Source organism: Phaenicophaeus curvirostris, chromosome 9, assembly GCF_032191515.1.
Source record: "Phaenicophaeus curvirostris isolate KB17595 chromosome 9, BPBGC_Pcur_1.0, whole genome shotgun sequence".
Taxonomy (NCBI): Eukaryota; Metazoa; Chordata; class Aves; order Cuculiformes; family Cuculidae; genus Phaenicophaeus; species Phaenicophaeus curvirostris.
This window is the reverse complement of record NC_091400.1, coordinates 32,005,855-32,031,177: the sequence shown is the minus strand read 5'-3', so window position 1 is coordinate 32,031,177 and position 25,323 is coordinate 32,005,855. Positions and strand designations below refer to the sequence as shown.

Sequence of the window (25,323 nt, the reverse complement as noted above, 5' to 3'; positions counted from 1 at the left end):
CCTGAACTTTGTGAAATTCTCCTTTACCAACTCAAAGAACTAAAGACAGTGTACCTGCAACTCCTGGTTGCAACACACCAGCAAAGATGTATGTATTTATGTATGGTTGAGCCCAAAGGAGAAGCACAAACCTTGGTAGATAACATATTCTTGACCAGTGCTTTAAGGAAGCATCTAATGTAGTTAACTCAACGAAATTCACATCAAACACAATCGATGATTTTACATGTTAGACATAAACATCTATCATATTCTAAAACATGATTTCATTTTCTATATTAGATGTATATCTCTACTGAATGCTCCATTAACCCAATTGCGCTAGCTTACTTTGTTTACAAACAAACCCCTAGTAAACTGTCTACTGATTAGAGATGACTTTCTATTTTTCATGGTTTAAGCGCAAGTGCTGCAAGCAGACTCAGATTGTGCTCCATTTGTTTCATGTTAGTTGTACTACAGCGGACAGGCAAAGGTTTCTGTTGGAGGCACTGGTCAATTCGTTATTAAAATGTCAAATGTTTGTGTGAGGAAACATACCTCCCCCTCTCATGAAGCCATAAACCACCTCAGCTCCTTTAGTTGAGTTAGAAACTTCGGGATGATACATGCCAGGGCTTGCATGAGAAGTGGCTTAACTCAGATAGTGCCCATTTTCCTCTTTATCATGAACATAAAGCATAAAATAAAATGATTAAGAAAATCAAGCTGGAGACGGAGTTTATTTGTTCTGTCTGGAGTTTAAAATGCACTTTTAAGGCTCTGTGGTCACTTAGATTTTTTTTTCTGCTGAAAGTATAATCAGCTTTTTCAAACACAAGCCTTGCTAAAAAAAATAAATGCTCTTTACATCTTTTATTTTTATCTCTTTATTTTTGCACTAAGTGTGCTGAAGTATCACATTCAGCTGTGAGCCTAAGCAGCATATTCAAAAGTAGTGGGATTTTGTTTAAAGAGCCTCTACCGGGCAAGCAGGACAGGCTTTCCTGTATGTGTTCCTCTGCCTCACGTTCTCAGACATGTAAAACTGCAGCGCAAACCAAATGTTTACAAAATACAGACACACAGGAGGACTGGACACAAGGTAGCCTGCCTCTCAGCCTGGTGACTCTGTTTTGCGTGGCAGAAGAGTATAAAGCCAGAGCATCCGCTGTGAACTGGATCCCATGGGCTGCCCTTGCTTTGAAATGAAATCTTTTTGCGTGCATGGACACAAGTCACTTAGGCTGCAGCACTAGCCAGAGTTTTGGGGGACAAGGGCCTGCCTCTTATTGCTGTATTGCCAACAGCTGCCTCAACAACCACATCTGAACCCATCTCGGGTAAGTTTTGGCTCCCGTTGGTTCTGGGAACTTGCAAAATACTGGGTCCCTCTAAACCAGAAAACATTGGCAGATGAACGTTTGAGAGAAATTGCCTCGATTTAAAAAGCGCTGCAACCTTTGCTCCCCGCCTTGGGTGGTCGCTGCAATGGTTTGGGGCTGGGGCCAACAAGCCCCCCCCCAACATCAAGGCACAGGATGTGCCACCACACTGGTTTCTGGACCACTGCCGACTGTAGCCCAGCTTTCAGGGGCTTTGCACAAAACTTGCAGCAATCCAAAGTGGGCAGCATAGGCTCCCCATCCTGCATCCCTGCAGCCGCCTGCCCCCCAGACCCACAGCCAGGAGGTCTCTGCTGCAGACCCTGGAATGCATCTTCCCCCCCATATAGTGCTAAATGCTCCAATCTGCCATTCCCACAGGCACTTCTTGACTTCCACCCGCTGACCAGCCCTTCCCACCTTTAATTTAGCTGGCCTCTCTTAGATCGGGGAGACCTGCCTGCGCTTTTGCAATACTTGAAGAGGTTAAAACCAGAAGGAGAGGAACTCTGCTCCCTATCAGGGTGAGGCTTGATTGCTTTGGCAGGGGTGAGGTCCCAGGCGGATCCCGGTGCTGCACCTTGGCATGATTCAGCAGAGCGAGGCCGCAGGGCTGCCTGGGCTGAACACGAGGGTGGCCACTCCGTCCTCACATGTAGCCCCCCACACTGCAGGGGCTGTTTTAAAGCATGCAGATTTCCTGGGGTGCCACCAACCGTAGCCCCTGGGGGGCTCTGACTGACAGGAGACACAAAGTGTGTCCGAAGAGCTAGTGCCATGCAATGGATGGGCCAGTCTATGTGAACTGAAAAAAAACACCCACACTCAATTCACTAGTGTTTAGGCTGAAACCCAAGGCCAGTATCAGAAAAACCAGCCCTCCTGCTTAGGGAGGCAGCCCTGCAGCCAGTGCACGGCAGTGCTGGTACTGTGAGTTGTGCCAAGCTGCTTGGAATCACTCTTCTGTCATACTGACAGTTTGTAAACCCCAAAATAGCTAATTTCTCAGATACGTTCAGCCCAGTAACTGCATGCTCGTTAAACGCCGCTACCGGAGCTCATTAGCGAGCACACGCACCCCTGGCTGCTGCACAGAGAGCCTGCCTGGCTGCACGGTGATGCTAACCTGTCCTGGGATGTGCTGAGTGCTCCGGGATGCTGCGTTTACTGGGGGTGTTTAGCCTGGAGAAGAGGAGGCTGAGGGGAGACCTCATTGCTCTCTCCAACTACCTGAAAGGAGGTTGTGGAGAGGAGGTGCTGGCCTCTTCTCCCAAGGGACAGGACGAGAGGGAATGGCCTCAAGCTCCACCAGGGGAGGTTCAGGCTGAACATCAGAAAAATATTTTTCACAGAAAGGGTCATTGGGCACTGGAAGAGGCTGCCCAGGGAGGGGGTTGATTCACCTTCCCTGGAGGTGTTTAAGGGACGGGTGGACGAGGTGCTAAGGGACGTGGTTTAGTGATTGTTAGGAACGCTTGGACTCGATGATCCTGTGGGTCATCATTCCAACCTAGTGATTCTATTATTCTGTAAGGGACATGGGGGTGGCTGCCCTGCAGACCCACAGAGCCAGTCTGGGTTTTCCCAGGGGGGAAACTGGCCTTCTTGCTCCTGCTCAGCTCTACTCCCTGGCTCTCTGTGCTGTGCCCACTCCAGCCAAAACTACCTAGGTACCAGCATCGGTTGCCTGCACACCCCTTGCATTTTCTGTCAATGCCAAAGCAAGATCAAAACCACAAAAAACCCCAAACCCATTAAGGTAGAATGCCTGAAGAATCTGAGCACACACGTGCCACCGGCAGCCAGGGAGCTGCAGCCTGGCGCAGGGCAGGTGTGCAGATGACACAAGGTGAGCACCTCTGTGCTGTCTCGCACGTGAACGATGTTGACCTCACCCCGCAGCAAAGACACATGGCTGAGAAGTGCTCTGCCTGCCTGCTTGTCCCCAGTGCTGCTGGGTGCAGGCGGCAGATTTACTGATGCTACCAGCTTTGAGTGAAAGCTGCTCCTCTGAATCATCAAGGCCATTTCCTGCAGAGCCTGCCTATTTATTGTTTATTGTTTTCCCACGATTGCCAAGAGCAAGAACATGAAGTACTTACAGCAAGATATAACCAAGACAAAAAGCTTTAAAGTAAAGCAAAGACGAAACCCCAATAAACTGCGGAGTAACACCTGGGACCATCCCAGGCACAAATTTCCAGGCCATCTCCATCACTTGTTTGCAGAGCTCCTTCGGTGGGTCTCTGAGAAGCCCCTGGCAAGTCACAAAGCCAGATTATACTGAAGCAAGAGGATTTACAATTAAGGCACATCGCGAAGGATATCCTGCCAGCTGCTTATGTGCCTCTAATCCGCCTAGCTCGTCAGCGTGCCCCACCTAATTACAATCAGGGCAATCCTGAGGTGGGGAGGAGATGGAAAAGGACGTTTGTTTAAATATCACACCTCTGCATTAACCTACAACACCTGTAGTCACTGACTCCATCACAGACAGCGCAGTTACATCAGTATTTTAGGGCATTCCAGCTGGGGATGCAGGACACAAATTACTACAGAAAACCCACAGCGTGGCCCTCGTGTCCATAAAGCAAAATATAAAAGCCAGCCTGGTTATGAAAATGGAGCTCATGTATGCTTCAGCTGACTTACTGTCTGATTTACCCAGCCCAAACCCAGTCCACCTGAGATCAGCCTTTGCAATGAGTGGCAACCACCGCTTTGGTTCATCTCTCAGGTGCCCTCGGGCTGGGGCTGCGCAGAGACCAGCCTGCCCTGCAAGACAGAGAGTGTGGCTGAGAGCTATGGCACACACAGCCAGACTCACAGGGTCAGATTCCACTGGTGTTATTCCTCTGGAGTCAGGAATTTGGGATGCACCAGCCACCACGTTGCCCATGCAGAGGAGATAGTGTGCGCACGTGTACTCGTGTGCTGAGAGAGGGAGGGGTTGGGAAAACTGGGGAAACAAATGGGGCAAAAGAAATAAAAGGACAAGAAGAAGGGAACACTTTGCTCAAGGTAACAAAGTTTTCTGATTGGGACAGCTAAAAGTTTTGGGACTAAGGTAAAGCATCTGGTTGGCCTGGTGGACTTCGTTTTTCACCTCCTGAAACTACAGGTGGGTATATCTTGTCCGTGGGTATTTTCCAGGCTACTGGAAAATCACCCTAAAACACAAAGCCACCGTGCCATCCCTCCCCGGTCAGAAGCTGCTGCCTGCAGAGGCGCCCACGAATCACTGCTGACAACCGTGTGCGAGCCTGACATTTAGGACAGCTTGGCAGCTGCCCTGCACTGGGAAGCAGAAGGCTTCCAACTTGTTTGTTCTAGTGATTTATTGAAGACGACTGTTCTTTTCAGGAACCGTGACTTAAAAACCTGTGATTTATTTAAACTCCATATGTGCTCCTGCTCTTGTTACCCACGGATCACTTCCAGGAGGGTTTCCCCACCGCTGGCTGCCATCCCAAACCCTGCACGAGAGCCTGGACGCTCCTGGCAGCATGAGAACCATCCTGGGCAGGAGCTGGGGCTGGGGGTGCAGCGGCAGCTTACAGCCGTCCATTTACCCTGCTCACTGAGCAACAGCAGCTAAATTTAGTTCTCCATCTAATACCCTCTTTGGAGGAAGTGTCAGTTTTCCTCTGGCCGCAGGTTGCCAGCAGACAGAGAGCTCACTGGGTGCCTGACTGCAAGGAACTGAACCCCAGCAGCAGCACTTTGTGTTTGGTCATGTTCCGTCTCCAGCCCTCTGGGAAGAGGAATTCATTGGTGCAGTTGCTTAGATATCACCAAAAAATTAGCAGTGCAATGAGCACTCTGACAAACACTCTCCCTGCAAACAGAGAAGCTTCAACAGCAAAATGCAGACAGGGATGTCCGCAGCGTAGCTGATTTCTGTAGTGCATGTGCTAAGGGGGGAGCTCCCTCTCTGCTCAGCCTTCCCAAAACACAGACATGAGGAGGACAACATTGTTGTTGCTAATGCTCATAATTTCAATATTTTATGGTATACTTCCCCTCAGAATCCCAGTGCCTGAGCAAAACCATCTAGAGAAAACGTCTGCCTAAAAAAAGAGAAGTTAACTTCTAATCTTCATGTCTGAGGAAAAGCAAAAGGGACTCAAGCCCACCACAGAGAAACTCAAAGGGCACATGAAAGCACATTGTTTAGTCACCAAATCCCACAAGCTTGTGGTTTTTAGGCTCACTCGTCTTTCAGAGGTGCAGCTGAGGCTGGCCATGCTGAAACAACAGCATCACAGCTCCAGAGAACATTTCATCTCTCAGCAGCTCCATGGCAGACTGGCCAGGCTGGCAGCACCCACGTGCCTCACCAGTGCAAGAGGAGGTTTCATTAAGTGGTGGGGCAAAGCTATCAGCTTATATATAGCAACATTCCAATACCTGAAGGGGCTACAAGAAAGCTGGGGAGGGACTGTTTACAAAGGCTTGTAGTAATAGGATGAGGGGCAATGGGTATAAACTGGAGAGGGGCAGATTTAGACTAGACATAAGGAGGAATTTCTTCACTATGAGGGTGCTGAGGCACTGGCCCAGGTTGCCCAGGGAAGCTGTGGCTGCCCCATCCCTGGAGGTGTTCCAGGCCAGGTTGGATGGGGCCTTGAGCAGCCTGAGCTAGTGGGAGGTGTCCCATCCCATGGCAGGGTATTGGAACTAGATGACTTTTAAGGTCCCTTCCAACCCAAACTATTCTATGATTCTATGATCAGCACCTGCGACTGGGTACAAAGCCAAGTTGCGCGGCCATCACAATCCCAGCTGGGGCATCAACTCTTCAATCCATTTTAGTTTTCCAAGAGAATGAGGCTGTCAGCTTGCCATGCAACACTGCATCCTAAAATGTCCGTAGGTGCATCCCCAGAAGAAGCAGCTTTACCCAGACCTTCTCTTCTCTGCCTAGTGTTCAGCTGCTGAGCCCAGCACGAGCAAGCACAGCAGCTCCTGGGGAGGCTGACACAGGCATCCGCGCCGTGGGAGCCTCGGCAGCCGGGTACCAGGGTGCTGTGCCCCTGCCTGCGGCGAGAGGCAGAGCTGGAGCGCTGGGCTGCTGGGTAAGCAGCTCACTTGGGGCAGCCCTGCTCACTGGCTTCCAGCAAAGACCCTGGTCCCACCGCTCGTACCTCCAGCTTTCTGCACTCAAACGTTTTCCTGGTAAATCTCCCAGGACTATGAGACTATCCCAGTTCCCAGGTCAATCTGCATTCAAGAGAGCTTTATAGCCCTCATATATCCGAAATAAAATCTCAACATCTGAAATGAGGCAAGGCTCCAGGACCATATGACTGATCTAGTGGGAGGTGTCCCTGCCTGTGGCAGGGGCGTTGGAACTAGATGATCTTTAAGGTCCCTTCCAGCACAAACTATTCTATGATACTATCATTCTGTAACAAAGAAGCAAACCCACTTTTTTATTCTTAAATTCTGGGGATGCTTATCAGTGCCACGTGCACCTTTGAGGTTGTTGATCTTGTCTCTTCTTAATGGCCTTTATTGTTTAAAAGAAAATCACTGAGTTTTTTCCACAGGGGTTGAGTTTCTGCAGCACAAAACATTTTGAGAAATGCTTTAATGAAGGAGATTCCTGAAGCAGTTTAGGCTAGGATTAGGTTTTAAGAGACAAGGGTTATTTGATTTTATCCTTAAGTCACATGAAGGAAATTAATTTTGTGCCCCTTTAAAGTGGCGCAAGCTGAGAGCAGGGTTTGGTGATGCGAGTCCGAAAAATCTCATGCAACCGTACCCCGATGTCAGCTGTCTCCTTTGCAGCAGGGATGAGTGTCAGCCCCACCACGCTGGGGGCTTAAAGTTGAAAAAGCTAAAGCTGCAATATCTTTCCCATGAAGAAGGAGGCAAGCAGAGACCCAAGGCACCCCTCATCCCCCAGCGTTTCCTGTTTAATTCTCGAAGTCAGCCCTGTTACCTCATTGATTCACGACGTGGCAGGAGGATCAGCAAAGCTTTAAACTCAGGGAGGAGATGGGTCTGGCTTTGGGAGGGAAGCAGCACGCTTCCTTGCAGTCAGGAGATTTCCATTGTAGTTGAAGTAAACTGCATAGATGTAGCTCTTTCTACGAAGGCAGTGAGCAGTGTTACGGTGCCTACAGCAGTCATTTCCCACGTGTGGGACATTTCTGGTCTCCTCTGTGCCATTTGCCCTTGCAGCTCTCCTATTTACTGGCCTTTTTGAGGACTGATTTCCATTTACTATCTCCCGTTCCCTCACCTCCCTTTTTTTTCTCCTTTTAACTTTTTCTCAATCATCCTTCCGCTGCACAGACAATTTTGTTTTGAGGTTGTTTGCTGCCATCCAGCCTCTGAATCCCACCCTGCCCTGTCCCTACATCAGTTCTCAGGCTCTTCCTTGTCCGTGAACACTCAGCCAGCGTGCCTGTGGAGACAACATGCTGAAAAGCTAGGAATTCTCAGGCAGCAGAGCTCTCTGTGCTGTTGCTTCTGTGGGAAATTAGTCCCCATGTGCACCAGCCTCAGGAGTCCTCGCTTGCTTCCCAGCCCTGTAGCTGTTCTCATGCCAGCCGCACTCAAACACAAATGGCATTTCACAGTCTCACTCCTGCTGAGGATTTAAATATTAAAAGCACCTTAAATCACACCCAAAGTGGCAGGCAGGAATGAAATTAGAATCATAGAATCACTAGGTTGGAAAGGACCCACAGGATCATCGAGTCCAACCATTCCTATAAATCATTAAACCATGTCCCTGAGTGCCTCATCTACCCATCTTTTAAACACCTCCAGGGAAGGTGACTCAATTGCCACCTGAGCCTCTCCCATTGCTAGAATTTAGGGCATCCATAAAACCAGGGCTTTGCACACCACTTTGCTGCCATTCCTGAGGACCATAGAGAAATCCTCACGGCAATAACCCACCACACCTAGGCAGGGTGGATCCAGAACTACGGGAAGAGGAGAGGGCACACTAAGGCTTTTCTCACGTGCAGTACTGGGTGCAATCCCTCCCACTTCTGGAATATCAGGTATAAATACACACAAGGTTATGCCGGCTGGTGTCATTTGGAGTTGACTGAGGAGTGATTTATTCCTACTGTGAATAAATGAGGTCATTGCTTCGTAGGGAGCATCAGACAATTTCTTTTTCCTTTTCTGTGATCTTGGCTAACTGAATGACAGGAACTTTAATTTGTCAGGCATCCTGCTGGAACCAACGCTGGCCAAAGACATGTGCTCTCCCACAACAGCAGCTAAACAGATGTCTCATTAAAACTTGGGGCTGCAGCAGCTTGGAGGGTTTGGTGCTCTAGGGCCTGGCCAGTCGAGCCCCTGGCACGTGCAGTATCTCCTCGTGTGTTGCCTGGGCTCAGTTTGCCCTTCAGCAGAAAGCTGCGGCTCCTAGAGCGAGGGGTTTGACACGGCGTGGTAGCAGTGGCCTGCAGAGGAGGGCTCTCACTGGGGCATTCAGCCCCTTTGCAAATTTTAGAGTTTTGCTATAAATATGGGACAATTCCTTGAGCTAGGAGGCTTCCCACTCCATTGTGGATGGCACAGAGGATGGCTTGAAAAGCAAGGGCATCATCACTTGCCTTGTCAGCAAGGCAGTTCTTCCCATGGGCAACCTGGCTGACCCACTCCCAAAGAGGGTGAATTTCCATCAACTTTTGAAGGCTCTTCTGAGAAGCTTGGGCCTGCAAACTTGATTTATTTTGAAAGGTCCTCAGTATAATGCATCAATTTGCTGTTCTGCCTTCAAGTCTGCTGTCTTTATTACATAAGGAGCCTTGAACATATTACAAATAGCTTGCCCAGGAAATATATTTATAATTATCGACAGGAAGGAACAACAAACAAACAGTAATACCATGGATCCTGTTCTGGGCTTTTGTGTGGGACACAGCAAGGCGAAAGTCTCCCCAAATCACGCTGCTGTCACCCAGGCTGAGAAAAACGCAGCGAAAATGCCTCCCACCATCTCTAGGCTGCTAAATCCATGTGGCGCCAGGCACACAGAAATCCATAAGCTCAATGAGAAGGCGAAACAGAGCTTCTCCCCTGGCCACATGCAGTTTCAGTCCCACAGGGCCAGGAGCTGAAGGTTGCCATGAAAAGCATAAACCCAGCCTCCCTCCACCACCTCCCACAATGTGGAAGGCAGGTTCTACACTTGAAAAGCCCAAGGTGGGAACAGGAGCAGAGATCACTTTTCTGTGGTGGCTTTGGGGGCACTGTGCTTTTCAGTCACCTCTCAGCACAAGTGCTGACTCTTTCCCTCACCCTCCTCAGCTCCTCCATCCCTGTTTCTCCTCCCCTTCACCTGCCAGGATCTCCTCTTGGGATGCTCAGCACCGCAGGAACGCACCAGGCAAAGTCTCAACTGCTGCAAACCCATGGTGTAGCAAAGCCAGCCTGGCTCCTGCTGTGGTGGGATCAGCTCTCGCTGCACTCTTCACTGCAGAGGTGCCCAGGAGCATGGACTGATCTGCTTCTCCAGCACCTCCCAAATCTCATTGCTGTGAGACTTTTGCGCTGATGCTTCATCAGCAAATGAGTGAAGCCAGAAAAAAAAACCAACAGTGAGACCAATTCCTGTTGTGCCGTCTGGGAAGGCTACTGAAAACAAGGCATGCAGAAAAGCTCCAAGGAAAGTCACCAGGAGGCCAGCTTTGTCTTAACGTTACAGGTGTCAAGCTGAAAATGTCAAACCCCCTTGCAATGCAACCTCTGCAGTGGAGCCTGGCTGGAGCATTCGAGCCAGCCCTGTCTGGAATGCTCTGCCAAAGATAATTGCAAACAACAGCGATAAAGTTATCGCTACTGCTTGCAATTAACTTAGCAAGACCTAATAAATGCAATTAAAAAGCCAAAACAAAATGCCCGAAATCCCAAATTTCTAGCAGATAAACAATTCATTTATCTCCTTTAAGCAGAAGATTTGAATTACTGGAATAAGAGGCTCCCTGCATTTGTCTAGCTTTTAACTTCTACTGCTAAATAAATGTTTATTGACATAAGTGGCACTTTCTTCTCCTTTAAGCATTTCTGCAGCAGAGCACTAGGGATTTGATTACACAGTGCTGTATTTTAAGTCAATTGAGTGAGATGAGTTCTAAGCTGCCACAGTAGACGTTAATGTAATTCTTGCAAGATTGCAGAATTGCTTTCAAATCTTATAAGGCCAAGTAATTTATTAAGGGATCCCTTACAAAGTTTGGCAGAGCTTTGCCATAGGCGTGAGAGCAAAACGGCCTCATCAAAGCTGCTTTGGACTCTCTGGTAACTGGAACAGAGGCACAGAATCGAGCTCCCCAGCGTTCCCTGCACCAGCACGGAGGGCACGGCTGGGACCTTTGCTGGCACCAGAGACAACGCTCTTTCCAGCACTAATAGCGGATATGAGTGTTAAAAACATATTTTCTAGACAGGAAAACAACACAATTGGACAGGAATATGTTTCTTACTTTGTTCCCGCTGCATGACCTCACTTCTCTTTATTTTCGGTCTCTCCACACCACTGCCCCTTCGGTTACTGCAGGTCAGCAGCCTTCCCCTTTCTGGTACAGTCAGCTACTTCACTTTTTAGCTCATACTTAGTCCCTGAGAAGCTACATCCCTTCCTCACTGGGCTCTCCTCCATCCACAAGCCATTAGGGTTTTTGCCTGTAATGCGGAATAGGGTCTGACAGGGCTGGTGAGGTTTATCAAAGCTAGAGAAGGGGGATACGGTCATGTGTCACTGTCCTGGCACCCCTGGCTCTTCCCAGCAGCACCCTCCAGGTCCAGCTTCAATTGAGACCATCAGGAAAGGAATCTGGGTGACCTATTTCAGGGTGAAATGTTCCTGGATTTTTCTTCTGCAGTGGATGCAAAGTAGTTCTAAAACAAATGATTATTGTAGCCATAAATCCCCAAAGGATAGAAGCCCCAACTTCTGGTCACGGCCTCACGTTCCCTCATACAGAGATTTACAGGTCCCGTTTTGCAGCAACAGATGATGTGTACGGGCAGCTCTGGTAAACAATTTTGTTTGCTGACTTGTAGCAAAGGGAAAAATCCAAGCCCTGCACAAAAAATGCTTTTCTAAACAGAATGCTTTTCCGTGCTTCCCAGAGAGACATCAGCGGTTCATAATAAAGGGAATGCTAACGATACTACCCAAAATAGAGCGTGCCATAGCTATCACCGTTGTGCAAGCAATTGATCATAATTGGCTGATCATAACCAACCCCCAGTATCTGTAATGGGAGAGGGGAAAAAAACATTAATTACAGCTGATAATTAACATCAGTGATGGGAAGAACAGTTTAACCTTGAAATAAGGATGAATTAAGTTTAGGCACAAAGCTGCCCACTGTGCGAGCAGCAGCAGGATCCTATCACAGACCCTTCCAAGAAGGTGGGATTGGGACCAGGCACAGCAAACAGCCAACAAAATTAGAGAACAGGTTTAATTAAGCCAAGCAAGCACTAGCTTTCCTTCAGAGGAGGAAATATCAACTGGCACGTCAGCAAGCTGCTATTTTTCTATGCTTTACCCCGGGGGATGCCACGCTGCTGGTGCCAGCAGCTCTCACAGCAGCTCTGCAGCCCTGTGCAGGGGAGATCTGCTGTCCCCTCACAGGGCCCAGGGACACAGCAGGGCCCCATGTCTCACTGCCCCTCTTCACAGAGCCAAATTTAGCTCCTTTGGAAAGTTCTGTGCTGATTCTGCCTGGCACAGCGCTCTAATGCCAAGCCAGCTGAAGCTTGCAGATAGAGCAGAGGAGGGTCTGAGTCAGGCTTTTCCCATCTGACAAACACCCTTCTCTCAGGGGAAGCCGTGTTTTTCAAGTCTCTGAACACAACAAACTCCTGCAGCCTGGCACCAAACCCAGCCTTTTTCTGGCTGTGCGGTTCTCCCCCGCTGAGAGACCCCATCCCACCCTTGGCTGTGCCACTCCCTCGCATTGACCTCAGGTGATGGTAGCCCTCTTCCTGATCCCCAGGCTGGCAAGACACAAGCAGCTTCACTGCATAATGCTCTGCCTGACAGACAACCTGTTCTCCATCCCATTCTGACCCCTTCCCCAGCCCCATCCAGCCCTCATGGGCCGGTGGGCACAATCACCTGTGGTTGTGTCATCACCCACTAACTCTGGACACGCTCCCATCAAACTCCATCTCACTGCGTTGGGGGGGTCACATGAGCAGTCAGCACTGTCCCCGTTGCCCAGCAATTGCCACCTGCCTGTGGCACCACACTGGGCAAGGGCCAGCACCGGGGAACAGCCAGATGAGGAGATGGACACGTCTCATGCCATCCTGGTCATTGTTCTGAGCTCTGCACCACTGAACAGGATTGTCAGTGGAGGGGCAATATCCACGCTGGTCCCTATCCACAGAGTCTACCTGCAGGCTGCCAACATAGAATCATAGAATCACCAGGTTGGAAGAGACCCACTGGATCATCGAGTCCAACCATTCCCATCAATCACTAAACCATGTCCCTCAGCAGTCCACCCGTCCCTGAAACACCTCCAGGGAAGGTGACTCAACCCCCTCCCTGGGCAGCCTGTTAAACATGATTACCAGCACTGAGCAAGTGCCCAGCTCTTCCTTTGTCCTGCCATAAAGACCAGACGATTGCTGCAGAAGGGCTTTCGCATTAGTCTGGACTTCAGGGACCACTCCAACACCCATCTTGTCATCTCCAGCACTGCCTTGGCTGAAGGTGCGGAGGAGTTGCTGGCACATGGCACTCGCCAAGGACCTCAGCCTTGCTCGGTCAGTGCCTGACCTACAACATCCCCCCCCACCACCCTGTGACCCTGGAGCCAGTGTCCCGAGTATGTTACAGGAGGACAAACTAAACTGGAGGGAAAGGCATCATCAGAGAAGATGAAACTTGGAAAAACTGGCGTTACAAATTTGATTTGCTGTGAAGAGAGGTTTGCAGATGGAGGCTCCTGAGTTTTCTTCCCACTGGGTATCAGTTTGCAAGAGCAAAGTAGCATTAATGTAGCTTTTACAGCCACTTGTAAGTCTCTCCAGGGACTGGATTATACTGAACAATCTTTTTGAAAAAAAAAAATTTAAAAGATTTTAGGTCATAGATAGAAAGGTGAAACAGATGTTTCCAAAGGCAATTCCTGTCCAGACCCCTACTCTTATTTCTTGAAATTGCTGCAATTATCATACCAAGAAGTGTTTCATATATCAGGGACAAACCACCAAGGCCGAGCCAGCCAGCATTTATTACAGTGTCTAGCACTAGGAAGAAAAAACTACTTGTATATTACAATAAACTTCATTAGTTCAAGCCACAGTGGAAACTGCCACTTGGGAAACTGCTGATATAATTTTTAGTGCTCATGCAAGGCATAATAAAAAGAAAGATAAAAAGCATTATACTCATAGGAATGCTTCTGCTTCCCTTGGAAATGCATCCCGCTGCTCAAAAAGCTCCTGTGGGGAGCAGATCCCACACCACGGCACAGCATCGGTGGCCCTTGATCCCCCTGAGACGCCTGCGGGTGCAGGATGGGGCCATCACCCTTCCACAAGACGGTGACTGGTGCTCTAGGCACATTTGCAGGGAATCAGCTGGGCTCCAGGAAAAGGGGTCTGGGGGCAAACCTGGGAGGCCCCGATACACCAGCAAAACCACAGCTAAAGGAGGACCTACTGACGCCAACACCTTCTTATGAAGTCCCTCATATGAACCTACTGAGCAAATAAGGTTAAAAACCAGCCAGGAGACTAGAAAGAATTAAGGTATTATAATAATTATCCAATTTTAATGCAGCAGAAGGTTAATAATGGAAGCACGATACTTATTTGAATATTGAAATCAGAGGAAACAAAGTCAATAAAGTGATTCTCAAATCGGTTTAGTGTCATGGAATGCCACATCACAAGTTATTATTCTGAAAAGTCAACTTTCGGGAAACAGAACAAACACTCCCATGCCTGAAAGAGCCAATCATCCCACAAAACAACTTACTGGTCCTTGCACTCCAGACTGTAAATTAGGTGTGAAGTGTTTGGGCAACCTCCTTAGTAGCCAGACCACTTTACAACAGCCCTTATGAACATTTTCTGCATTCTCCTCCAGAAGCAAACAGATGCCAAGTCGAAAGCTCTTCAGTCCGACACGGGATGACTTTTAGCAGCACAGCTCTCGTAACACAGCGTCTCGTGGCAGGGCACGAGGTCCTGTGGGTCAGCAGCCACCCATGGGCATGGTCCTGCAGCAGCTGGAGCTCTGGAGATGGAAGCCCAGCGGTGCTGCTGTGCTGGACCAGTGACCAAGCAGGGACATGTTTCTGGCCAGGGACTTTTTTGAGCTTTTTGGGTTTGTGATCCCTTTGCATTTCCCAGTGGGAACACAGATGTTTCACAGAGAACACCATTGATCTTGCTTTTTCAGGCACCTTTTAAGGGACTTTACAAGAAAACATCATCATCTGTGGAGTAAAAGCTGAAAACCACTAAATTCCCCTCAAAAGCACCTTTGTGCTCCCCCATTACAGACTTTAACACTTAATGTTGCTAATAAGGCTCCATTCTCCTCAGCTCCCTCTCATTAGGGCCATTACCCCAGCTGCATAATCCATCTAATTAAATGCACACTAACTAACATTGAGTTATTCCTGAATTTAAAAGCTTCTTCACATAACTGAAATTCACACATGGATCTAACTCAAAAAAGTAGCACAGGCGCTTCAGCTTGTCTTTATATTTTAAGATACACTTGGGCGAGTGGCACGCACCTACACAAGCGGCCCCCACGCGCTCACACCCTCCCTTGCCAGGGAAAAGACCCAAATTCTAAAATTATCCACTCAAAACAAGCATTTTCTGAGCCGACTTTGTATCAGCAGTCACTGAGTAATTCACAGCAGATCTAAGATTAGCTAATGAAGTGCAGTGACTCATCAGCCAAGCCTCTGCGCCGCTGGGAAAATTCAATTTTTCATTAGCAACGGAGCTTCAGCCGTGGAAATTACAAATAAATACGGTTTGGAGAGGCTAGTGCAACACAAGAATTCTTATTTAAAACTTATTGATACAGATATTTATGCCTATGATGCCCTTGTACTAATTACATCACTGATCATTTGTAATAGTGCAGGACATTTGGGACTTTCTGTAGCAAACCCGCCATGCCGAGCAGGAGATGGTCCGGCCGAGCAGGAGTATGCGGTGACAACACACCAACCAGCAAATCCTGATTTCAAACCACTCGTTAGCTCACACCCATAGCAAATTAAAACCATGCAGAATCATTACAGGCTTCTGCAAGCGACGTTGTTGAGCAAAATGATGGGGTGGAGAAAAGTCATAAACAGAATCAAAGCAGAAAGGGTTCTCACCCCCACATCAGGAATAGGACATAAAACAAGACCAAATTTCAGGGGGTTTGGCCCCAAATTGTTTCCCCGCTCCAGGCTGTGCGATGGGAAAGGTGAAGCCCATCATAGTGGGATTGGTGATGTGGGGCTGAGCCCCGAGCAGCAGCCTCATACTTGGCATGGCTGGAGCAGGACCCCCTGCGCCCCTCATCCTCATCCTCATCCTCACACACCTCCACTGTGACACACACAACACTAAGGATTTTCAAAGAAGAAAACCACCCACCCCCTCCCCATTCCCTCCCCTTGAGCCCGTCCGTGGGGGTTTGCTCCATATTCAGTTCAGCTGCGCTTAAGATTCTTTATTTCAACTATATTCTGTTTCAAACCACATCAGGCTTCAGCTATCAAAACCAAATGCTTCAGGTTTTGGCGTCTAATGAAAAACAGCTCAAAATTTATGTGTTTTTCCTGAGAAATTAGTGCAAAAAACAACTTGCTCAACTTCGCATTTTACAATATGAACTTCAAAAAAAGAAACGGAGTTTATGGGAAAGAAAATATTTTCTGTACAAGACACACATTTGATTGGATTAAAGCAAGCTTCCCTTTTAATTAGGCTTACTGGAGCACTGCCAGAGAGTCAGGCGCCCGTGTCTAATTCTCCGTGATGCCTGTCAGCTCGGACAACCCCCACTGCCTGTGCTCAGCCTGGTCCCTCCTGTGCAAACTGGAGCTCAGGCTGGAAGCTAGAAATTCAGAATGACAGCAAGCAAGAGCTGTGCTGCTCCCTGGACACTGTGGATTGCAAGGAGCAGTGGAAGTCAGAGCGATGCACAGGGCACCTCAGTGCCACCCTCCAAAGGATGGGGCAGGGAGACCCAATCTGATGCTGGGGGTCCCTCCCCAGCCTCACAGCAGAGCCATTAATCCCTAGACACAGAAAAAACCCATGTCAAGGCTGCTTAGAAGTCCTCTGCTACAAGCAGTAATAAAAAATGGATAATAGCAATAATCTTGAAATCTAGCAAAATAAGAAAATTACTACATACCAGAACACCAGAGATTTCTTTTGCCAGCATAAAGCTACTTTAATCTTTGAAAGTTCAACTTCCCATTTTTTCCTGCTTATTAGGGGATACTGTAGCCTCAGGAAAGATTACTGTGGTAAGGTAAGAGCAAATCCAGGAGGACAGATCAATGTAAAACAAAACTATTGCTAAAATCCAGCAAACTCAGCTGTAAGGACAGTTGTTCCCACAGGGAGGGAAAAATGAAAACCAAACTGGTGCTAAAAGTAACTCAAACATATTACGAGTGGCAAATGGTGATGCTGCCATCCCAGGCTGCACCTGATTGCAGAAGGAGCCTTGATTAATTCTGGTTTTCTGGAATGACACAACAGTGCTAATCTCTTTTCTTCAATCCCCCAGCACCCAGGCTGCCATCCCAACCAGTGGGGACTTGCTGCACATGGTCCATCCTTACGCAACCAGGCTGTCCCTGTACGAGTGGCAAAGGATGCACGTCCAGGGTGTGTGGGCAGGTCCCTTCCCCCAGCTGATGTCCTCTCGTGAAGCAGAGGCCGGGAACGTGCTGGCAAAAGCAGCAACCCTTGTGCCCACTCTTAGAATTATAGAATCACCAGGTTGGAAAAGACCCATAGGATCACAGAGTCCAACCATTCCTATCAAATACTAAACCATGCCCCTCAGCACCTCATCCACCCATCCCTTAAACACCTCCAGGGAAGGTGACTCAACCACCTCTATGGGCAGCCTGTGCCAGTGCCCAATGACCCTTTCTGTGAAAAAATTTTTCCTAATGTTCAGCTTAAACCTCCCCTGGTGGAGCTTGAGGCCATTCCCTCTTGTCCCTCCTGTCACTTGGGAGAAGAGGCCAGCTCCCTCCTCTCCACAACCTCCTTTCAGGGAGTTGTAGAGAGCAATAAGGTCTCCCCTCAGCCTCTTCTTCTCAAGGCTAAACAACCTCAGCTCTCTCAGCTGTTCCTCTTGTTCTCCAGCCCCTTCACCAGCTTCGTTGCTCTTCACTGGACTCGCTCCAGAGCCTCAACATCCTTCTTGTGGTGAGGGGCCCAGAACTGAACACACGATTCCAGGTGCGGTCTCACCAGTGCCGAGTACAGGGGGAGAATAACCTCCCTGGACCTGCTGGCCACGCCGTTTCTGATACAAGCCAAGATGCCATTGGCCTTCTTGGCCACCTGGGCACTGTGCTGGCTCATGTTCAGCCGCTGTCAACCAACACCCCCAGGTCCCTCTCCTCCAGGCAGCTCTCCAGCCAGACTTCTCCTAGTCTGTAGCTGCACAGGGTTGTTGTGCCCCAAGTGCAGGACCCGGCATTTGGCCTTGTTAAACCTCATCCCATTGGTCTCAGCCCAACGATCCAGCCTGTTCAGATCCCTTTGAACAGCCTCCCTTCCCTCCAGCAGATACACACTTCCACCCAGCTTAGTATCATCTGCAAACTTTGGGCTTGGAGCACAAGGGGACCAGTGGTCACACTGGCCCAGCACAGCCCTTGCTGTACCAGGAAGACAGGACTACTCCAAAAGGCACGTGTGTTTGTTTCATCCCTTGAGGGATTCTGCTTGGCTCCAAAGCCACATGCTGCACCAAGTGCCAGGATGCTCTGGGACAGTGAATGCAGAGGTTAAAAGGAGCAACTTCAAAAACCCACCTTCAAGTTTCTGAAAATGCTGACATAGGCTAAGGGAGCTCACTAGTGCAGTCTTAGGAAATTGGGAGTCCAACAAAACACCTATTTCAAGAAAAAAAATGTAGCCATTCTCCCTGTTCTTCATTAGGCTCTCAGCTTAATGTTTTACCAGCTTGTTCCAACACTTGACTGTCAACACACAGGACCTGTAGGGCTGGCTCCTGTACCTCCCATCTGGGCAAGCTGCACTGCTGGTGCTTTGGGACAGGTCTGGGTCCTGTCTTCTCCTCTTTCCAGCTCACCCAACAGCCCTGCTTGCCAAGAGCTTGTTTATTCAGTTGGTGCTGCTGCAGCTCCCATTAACGGTATCACAGCTTCTAAAATGCATACCAGAATCATTAGGGTTAAAATGTTTTGAGATGTCGATGTTTTTCATGACATAGCTTCACCGCGAAAGGAGAAGTGAGGAGAACGAGTCAAAAATTATGAACTCAAAGACATACCACTAACAGTTGTTGAGAATCCCAGAGTGCAGTCCCACTGCCCATGACAGATATTCATCCCATTTACTTTAAAATGCCTTTTCCCCTATTCAACACTAGGTCAGGAAGAAAGTTGAAATTTCACAAAGACAAATTATGGGAAACGTTTACTTCAGGTCAGCGGAAGAGCCTGAGAAACTCTGAAGTTGGTACAACAAAAGCCAAGGTCAGCATGAATTTGTCCCACAGGTACCCAGTGCTGCTTGGACAGCTGAAGAACCAGAGCCCCCTCTTCCAAAAAACATTTTTTCCATATTTTTTTAAGGCCATTCTGCTGTACAAGGCATTTTAGGGAGGTGCAAGGACTTCCCAGGCTGTAGCTGGAGGCACCTCAGTCAGCGAGAGGAGGAGGCATCCTGGGACAGGGGGAGCCTCAGCACGACGTGGTGATGAGAGGGCTTTTGGGACTTGAAAACTGCTCAATGCACATCAGACATGAGGCCAAGCACAAGGAATGTGGATTATGTACACAAAATTTAAGCTATAGATTCAGGTTATTAGCGAAATGCCTTATTACAGAAAACACTGATAGGTTTCATACTGCTTTGAATAATATCAGAATAAAATACTGAGCTAAAATACTGAACACTGCTCCCCGACTTGTACAGCTTGCGGAAACCTCCAAAACCACACTGCGGAGCAGGGGAGGCTATAATAATCCTTTAGCATAATAAAAATTGAAATGGACTGATGCCCACCATTTCCTAAAGCCATGCACGGCTTGAGGGAATCCTTAAAAATGGAACAAAAAGTGAAATTTCACAGCACACAGGAATCTGTTAACGATGTTCAGTGGGTTGCACAGAAGTTATGACAGAGAATACTAAAGACCACTTACTATTCCTGAATGTTGCCATTTAGGTTTTAACCCAACAGTGCTTTTCCTCTCACAGAATAAAAGATGAAAGTAAGCCATTCAAATTTACATCATTAAAAATGACCCGTAGAAACTTCTACGTAGCTTTCTAAAATCAGTAAGAGATGAAATATTAGTGTGCTCTCGGTTTATGCTTTTGCATTTACTGAGAAATTATTTTCATTTATCTGCATAATGGCCAGGGCATAAAAAGAAAAAAAAAGCCATTTGCTACAAGATTTTTGCTTCATGCCTTGCCAAAACCAAAGCATAATCTGTTCACTGAGGTGAAGTGAGCCAGCATCTTCGGCTCCCATATGCAGACCCACAGTTGTGCTCTTTGTTGGGAGACTGTTCAAGGCTGGTGTTTAAACCCACCTCTGGCACTGAGCCACTCATTCAGAGCACGACCCTAGCGTCCAGTCCACTCACATGCCTCCTTAAGCACGATTTTCCCTGTTATTGTGCTTTTACTGAAACTCTCTGCAGCGGTTCTTAGTAAAGTGGCAAAAATCAGGTGACTCACCTGCAGCGCTTAAATTTCACTCACCTGCTTCATTCTTTAAGCTGGTGTTAACACAGGCAAAGTCAGCCCACCTGGCATCACAGGGGTAAAAGACAAAAAGAGGAGTCCCAATATGCACAACCTTCCAGCCCTCTTTGGAGGAGGGTCCAGAAAATGGGAGCAAACCAGTTCTTCTAACCTTCTGGCTGCAGACAGGGGTCCTGGCCAAAGTTAACAGACATTTTTCCCCTTCACCTCTGCAGTGGCAAGGAGCCTCAGGCAGTAAAGCCCATTGTTTGCTCTCTGAAGGGCCCAGCAATGTCAGGAATGTCACACACCCAGGTGCAAGGACAGCAGGAGCTATATGCTTGGTGGCAAGGGAGCAGCAGGACCCAGCAACCTGCAAGGGAAGATGGAGAAGGTTTTGGCACCAGGTAATCCCCCATCAGCACCGAGAGCACAACTGCTTCTCCGGGGGCATGAGATGACAGTGGCCATCAAGGCAGAAGCAGAAGGCTGGCAGGTTTCCACTGCATGGTCAAACATCTGGCAGAGCATGTTTATGTGCACCAGTTATTTTTCTGCAGAGCCAAATATCACAGGAAAAAAACTCTCAAGACATCCCCTCTTAAACACCTCCATCCCGGGGACTGCATCTGGCATTAGAGGATGGACGCTGGACTTACACTTACCTTCTCAATCCATTTCATCTCCCAAGCCTAGAGAAAATCAGTGGCCCCAAGTGTGAGGTATGGTAACTCTCTCTCACACCCAGCAGAGACCGAGCGCCTGGTCTTAAGGATGTTTCTGCCTGTTCACAGGATGTGAGTGACATCTACTACCCTTCTCAGGAAGGCAGCCACGACTCACCTGTTGTTCTTGGCATCTCCTTCAGCCATAGAATAGACCTTCACTAGAGATGGGACTAGAGAAGCGTTTTTCCTGAGAGTATGGGGTGGGATGTTGGTTATTTTTCTTTTACCCCCCTTTTTTAAATGTTTTAAATTAACAGAAGGCTGACTGTAACTCCCATCAGTGAACCACCGGTAATGCTACAGCCAAAAAGCTCTGCTACACGTTTCAGCAGGGATTTTGTACAAATAAGAACTGTGTGAACAGAAAAAAGAAAAACTATCTCACATAGCCATCAGCTAACCCTACGCCTAGGTTGAGAAGATGCTAGAAAAAAATACCCACAAAGAAACTCCTGAAGATGGACAGACGGGGGCTGAGAAAGGTAGAACTGTTTTCTCCATGAGTGGGAGTACTCACTGCACAAGAGCATCTTTGCCAGCCTAGTGGTCTGCTTGGGAGATGGGCAAAGCAGATGGCCAGGTAAACAACTGCTTCAAAAAGGCTTTACACAAGGTGCAGACACACATCCCTCTGCTTTACACTGCTGTCCTTCTTACGCTTATTTTTGGAGAACAGGAAGCTTATTGATTTGTTTGCAGAGGTGGCCAAAATTGGTCCTGGGAGACAGATGCCTTATTTCAGCATTGCATTTTAGTCTGCATGTTTTATACCACAGTCCTACAACTGTTTTAAGGGAAGCATATTTGACTCATTGTATGCTCTTACCGAGACTCAGCAGAAGGCAGTTTTTTGGTGTTGAACTCATCTTGTTAAACCTTGTTGTTGTTAAATAGAAAAGGGAAGCTCTGACCTCTCTTGCTGACATACAAAAGACCACAATACGAACCAGCATGAACTAGGAAAACACAAGACTGTACGTTTTCCGATCTGCTTGTTCTCTAATCTGACAATAGTTCATCACAGTGTTTGCTGCAACAAACAGGAAGCAGAATCTGTGCAGCGATCCCATAGCTCAAAGGTAATTTTCTCCATGCAGACAACATCTTAACTAGTTGGGGTGACTAAACTGTTTGATCCAGCATCAGAAGCAACAGATCACCACAAATTAACGTTTCTAGACTGAGGGAATCCAAGGGAAAGCTAAGCTAATGAAAACCCCCCAAAAATTTACTAGTACAGTTTCAAAAGCTTGTCCGTGACTCACTGAAGTTTGTAAACTATTTGCACTCTACATGTGGTACAAAAGCTGTAGGCTGTCTCCTGCTTTTCAAAGACTGCTAATCATTTCTGGTCATGTGTAAGGATGAAGATCTTTTCTAGCCAACAACAAGTGTCCAAAGAGCCTTCGATTACACTCCTTTATTAGCTGTGAACGCAAAAAGTTAGTTTGAAATGGTAATTTACTCCCCAGCTGGAGCCTTAAGGCTAACCACCCACCTCTACGTGTGCAGCACGAGCCAGCCAAGGCTGTGCTGCCCGCTGTTTCCGATGACTTCTGAAAGCACACATTTAGGACACAAACCCATCCAAGTCACCGGGTGACTGCTTGTTCACGTACCTGAAAACATTGATTCTCTCAGCTCTGCAGTAAAGGACATGAAAAACCTTTAATATACGCAATGACAGCCACAGTTGCGTGTTGCACATTTTCCAAGTTTTAATAGACACAAAAGTGAGTCCATTGTACTTAAGACACTACAATGATTCCATTCTATTGCATGTCCTGTTCCAATTACATTTCTCAGAGTACAGTATTGAGTAGAAGTTTGGTAACTTTAAAATTAATAAGTGTGTGAAATCTGTAAGTAAAATAAGCAGCAGCAATAATTTGGGGGATTTTATCAAGGAGAGCTAATTTTAAGTAATAAATACATTCCAAGTTGTGGTTTTTGCTGTTCTCCTAGTTCATTGCTGTTTGACTTGTCAAATTCTCATTCTAGGGTAAGACATCCTTAAGACTTTCCTGCCAGCCTCACACCAGGAGAGCCACCTAACTCCAAGTCCCGGTGCCTGTCACCTGTCCCAGATGAAAAGCAGTGCAATCTGACAAGGAAACTCGTCCTCCTGCCATGCGCACGGCCACCTCCAGATTCTCCTGGGAGCATGTCAGGATGTTTACAGATTTCGTGACCCTCTAGGAGAACAGCTGTGCTCTTATCTTCTGTTACCTTGAAGAAAGTGAAAGAGGGAGAGGTTACTGCAGGCGGCAGGGAATGGACCAGTATTAGCGGCGAGGCACACGCTCTGGGTTCCTCTAAATATAGCCAGGAATTCTCCTGTTTCCAGCTGCCCTGGCCGGCAAAACCAGCAGCAGGTACAGTTTCGGAAGAAACTCATCAAGTTAACAAACCTAAAGTAAACGTGAGTATTTTCTCCAAGACAGACATGATATGAATTTCAGTGATGATAATATATCTTCAGTCTCTGGCTTAAACACTTCTAAGTCCCTGTTCAGGGCGGGTTACTGTAGGTTAATCTGCCACGAGTCCCCGCAGAGTGCGCCACGTGAAGAACATCTGCCTCCACTTTTCAAACACAGTCTATAAAATAGGATTATTTTCCCCTTGAGAGCAAGCCGTACAGAAGCTTTTCTAAGTACCTGCAACTGCTCAAGACAGGGACAGCTGCCGCAATGCCCCAGCCACGTGTTAATGAAGAGGCAGAGTGGCCATGCCACCTTCATCTCTCTGCCTCCAGAGGAAGAAGATATCTAGCTTCCCCTCAGACCCTCTACCCACCACAGGCTCCTTTCTCACCCGGGATCACTGTTCATTTCAGGCTGCAGAAACAAGTGCGTGTGGCCAGCACCTCTTGAAGGACCAAGCACCGCTCCTCTCTGATGGAGCCCTCTGAACGTGGCTGTATTTGAGTGCACCAGACCACAACAGACCAGCCTCCAGGAAATGAAAGAATACAAGATGCTCACTCTGATTTCAGAAGTGCAAAAAAACACGCTCCAAACCACAATTACCAAAAGGTACCCATGCCTGATGCCTTATACTGCTGTCAAGTGGCCTTCTTGTCAGATACCAGCCATTAATACTGAGACGGCAGGCTTGAAAAGACACATCTACTGGAGAGGGATATACCTGTCAAAACTAAAAACTGCCAAACAGAGAAGTCCTCATCTGTACTCCTGCAGGCAAGAGGTACTTGCACTGGCCCCATGAGTCAGGTTACACAGTGGAAGCCTTGAAAGAGTTCAAAGGGAGCAACCACTTGCCTTCGAGATCAAGCGAAGGAACCAGGAGTTGTAAAACAACTCAGGGATACAGAACTGAATGACAAAAAAGTCACAGAGATCTACGCTTACACTCTTCAATTGCAAAAGCATCAGTGCACCACACCTCAAACGCAATCCAGTTTGTGTCAGTTCAGAAGTGTGACCAGCCCTAACACACTTGTGTCAGAACCCCAGGACACACAGGCTCAAATCTGTTAATGCTACAAAACAAAAGATCAAAGACCTTTAGAAACCATTCACAGTTGAAGTTTGTGACTTAGAAGTACAAAGCACAATGAACCAAGAATGCCAACACCAAATGGAGGAAGTTGATCCCATTTCCAATGCTGCTCAAAACGCAGCAGCACCTCTTCTGCAGGCCTGGAACCAAAGGCAACACCAGTTTTACCAGACCCAGCATCTAGAATGATCTTCAGGATTGCCCATACATTTAAGCCTTCAAAGAGCTGTTTTAACACACCATGAACATCTGCCCTAAAACCTATATTCCAAAGCTACGATCAGGTTTCATAAACTCCTTCAGCATTTAGCAGAATCATCCCACTCCTAAAAAACTGGGATGTCTCATGATAACGCCCTATTAGCTATAGCCATTAGAGTGTAAGTTTATCATTAATCTTGCAGGATAATGTATTAATTTGCCTTCTGATGAATGGTGAGATTTTCAGGAGCACACAACAAACCCACTTGCAGGCTTATTAACTCACACCTAACAAAGCCTTAGTGAGGTCCGTGGGCTTGGTGGATTATCCCTCAAATGGCTTTTGCAAAAAGCTGATGCTTTAGAGACATATTACAGATGGAGAATATTTGGTCTAAACAGGAAAAAATGCATTTCCTTGTCGAGGAGGTGACAGCAAGCCCTCAGGCCGGTTTATTCTTTATGATTTTCACATTTGGAGGAAGGAAGTATCACAACAGAAGCACAATACCAAACAACCTCCCAGTGAAGGCTTCTGCCTGTGCAAGGGCAGATGCTGCCCCGTC

At 47.7% G+C, this 25,323-nt stretch overlaps 1 protein-coding gene across 2 annotated transcripts in view; it reads right to left on the bottom strand.

The window, feature by feature from the left end:
* The window catches only part of PWWP2B (PWWP domain containing 2B), a 66,731-nt gene that overhangs the window by 20,264 nt on the left and 21,144 nt on the right, over positions 1-25,323 (bottom strand). Inside the window, exon 3 of one of the 2 annotated variants that reach the window (XM_069863379.1) lies at positions 22,729-23,260. The exons of the other annotated variant lie outside the window; for it this stretch is intronic. The gene's annotated coding sequence lies outside the window, so the exon portion shown is untranslated. Of the gene's footprint in view, positions 1-22,728; positions 23,261-25,323 lie in introns of those variants that run through there. 2 annotated transcript variants of the gene reach the window in all.